The following is a 3,192-nucleotide window of genomic DNA, read 5'->3' on the forward strand; positions in this document are numbered from 1 at the left end:
GGATAGCATCTCATTCTTTAAAACAAAACCAGAAAAACTACGTTTCCTTTGTTTATAGGTATGAAATTTTTTACTTCTAAAATTCATTTTTATAAAAATATTATCAAATTAAGCTCTCTTCCTTAAGCCTATATTTCAAAACTAGGCATTTCACTAATTATTGCTGAACCTAAGATGATCAGTATTTTCCTAATTTTCCAGAGCCACGAAGAGGTCGAGTGACCTCTACAACCATAAATAAAGTCAGCAGCAGCAGTCTCAATAAGCCTGAATCCTTATCTCCTGATGGACAGGAAAAATCTCCATGGTATCATATCACCTGGATTGCCCAGTGTAGGCTCCTGGACTCAAGAAGATTGCTCAAGGATGCACCAAAATTAAGTATTCATTATTTTCAGAGTTTGTATGAAATGTACAGTGGTAGCCAAACAGGAAAAATATCACACAGACAACCCTGACCCACATGTAAGGTGTAAGAAGGTAAGGTCTGACAGAGCCGGAGCATCACCATCTTGGACAAGCACTGCCAGTTTAAGTTCCCCTTGACTGAAAACTGCCTAAATCCAGCCCAAAAAAATCAGCCTAATGGCTGTCAGCATGACCATAAACCACAATTGACACCTCTGATCAAAAACATTCCAACCCTGAAATTAAAGCCCTCTCCGACTAGAGACATGCCAGCCCCGAAATAACCTCCCCTCTGAACAGAAACGTTCCACCCCTGCAATAAAAACTCTTCTCTACCCAGAAACACTCAGAGCCTGAGGTAAGCTCTTCCCCCCTAAACCCTTAAGTACCCTTAGTCAGTAAGAGAGAAGCTCCCGATTGAAATCAGCCAGAATCTCCCTCAGGTTTATTCTTCAAAATAAACCTGTCTTTGACTGTCGAGCCACTTTTTGTTTCTTCTTTCAGCTCTTACAAGGCTGAAAATATTAAGTCATTTTTTGCATTCAACAAATAGTATCTATATATTTCACACATTCTGTTAAGCTTTGCAGGGTTGTTTTTGTTTTGGTTAGTTTTTTTAAGGAAAATAAAAACATGATTCCTTGCCTTTAAGGAGCTTACAATTTGAAGTTTAAAGCAGGAGTATCCAATCTTCTGGCTTCCCTGGGCCATACTGGAAGAAAAAGAATTGTCTTGGGCCACACATAAAATACACTAACACTAATGATAGCTGATGAGCTAAAACAAAATGCAAAAAAAAAAAACTCAAATGTTTTAAGAAAGTTTACGAATTTGAAAAAAAAATAGAGAAAAGAAAAAGAAAAGAAGAAAAGGAAAAAGAATTTGTGTTGTGCTGCACACAGCCTGCAAACCATGGGTAGGACAAGCTTACTTTAAAGTATAGTGACCCTAACAAAAACTAAAAAATGAACAGAGGAGTTGGACAGTTCTCCAAAGAAGATACACAAATGCCCAATAAACACGAAAAGATGCTCAACATCACTAATAACTAAGGAAAGGTAAAACTATCACGAAATACCATTTCACACCCGTAAGGATGGCTATTATCAGAAAAAGCAGAAAATTAAATATGTTGGTGAGGAAGTAGGGAAATTGGAACCCTTGGCACTGCTGGCGGGAATGTAAAATGATGCATCTCCTGTGGAAAACAGTATGGTGGCTCCTCAGAAAGTGAAACAGCCATATGATCCAGCAATTCCACTTCTGGGTATATATCCAAAAGAATTGAAAGTTGGGACAAACAGACATGTATACACACATGTTCATAGCAGCAGCATTCACCATAGCCAAATGGTAGGAGCAACCTGATGTCTGCGAACAAATGGATGGATAAACAAAATATGGTGTGTGCACACAATTGAGGATTCAGCCATACAATAATGGAATTTGGTCACATGCCGTAAAAAGGATGAGCCTTGAAGACACATGCTGAATGAATCATGCTAGTCCCAAAAGGACAATAACTGTATGATTCCACTTGTATGAAGTATTTAGAGTAGTCAGATTCATAGAAATACCAAGTTAAATACTGGCTGCCACGGATGAGGGAGTTATTGTTTAATGCATACGGAGTTTCAGTTTCGGAAATGACAAGAGTTCTGGAGGTGGTTGGTGGCGATGGTTGCCCAACGGTGTGAATGCACCTAATGCCACTGAACTATATGTACACTTAAGTGGTTAAAATGATAGATTTTATGTATATTTTACCACAATAGAGGGAAAAAACATAGTGGATTAAAGGCACGTAATGACAGTGTTAAAGCTATTACCGCGCGTAAGTAATGCAATTTTGCTGAGAGAGCATAGGCTTTAGAGGTGGAAAAAGTAAAAGGGTTCTCAGAACATGGTCCCCAGAGCAGCAGCATGTCATCTCCTGCAGCTGTTAGAAATGCAAGTTCTCTGGTCCCTTTTGGATCAGAAACTAGGAGCGGAGCCAGAAATCTGTGTTCAACAAGCCCTCCTGGTGATTCTGATGAGAACCCTTGATCTAGTCTAACCATTGCTTTAAAGAGAAAGGAACTGAGGAACAGAGCTGGCGTCTATGTCACAACTCCTCAGTGCATCCTGTGGTCAAATACCAGACTGAGTGACTGGAGGACTGCTGAGCATGGTGACTGGTGAGTAGAAAAGATATAACCAGAGGTCTTGTTAATGCTAATGTGGTATTCTGCTTGTCAGGGTGCAGCAGTAAGCACGTGGTAGATGTTTTCAAAACAAATACAAATAGGTTGACTTTTAAAATCTATCTGGAAAGATTTCACAGAAAAATGGGACTTAGATTTTAGAGCTCAGTTTCACCACAACTCTTCAGAGTTTTGAGATTTATCACTGCCAACCTTTATTGCTCTCCCAAATAAGTCCTAACTCCTCGTCTCCCATGGGCTCTTATGATATTTCCTTGGGATAAATGTGTAGGTTATTTTTAATGAATCCTGCTGAATATAAGATTACCTACTTTGCCTGTAATCCCAGCACTCTGAGAGGCCACGGTGGGTGGATAGTTTGAATTCAGGAGTGTGAGACCAGCCTGGGCAACATGGCAAACCCCATCTCTACTAAAAATACAAAAATTAGCCAGGCGTGGTGGTGCACACCTGTAATCGCAGCTACTTAGGTGGCTGAGGCAAGAGAATTGCTTGAACCCCAAAGGCAGGGACTGCAGTGAGCTGAAATCACACCACTGCACTCCACCCTGGGTGACAGTGAGACCCTGTCTCAAAAAAA

This window comes from Cebus imitator, unplaced genomic scaffold (genome assembly GCF_001604975.1).
Source record: "Cebus imitator isolate Cc_AM_T3 unplaced genomic scaffold, Cebus_imitator-1.0 Scaffold686, whole genome shotgun sequence".
Classification (NCBI taxonomy): domain Eukaryota; kingdom Metazoa; phylum Chordata; class Mammalia; order Primates; family Cebidae; genus Cebus; species Cebus imitator.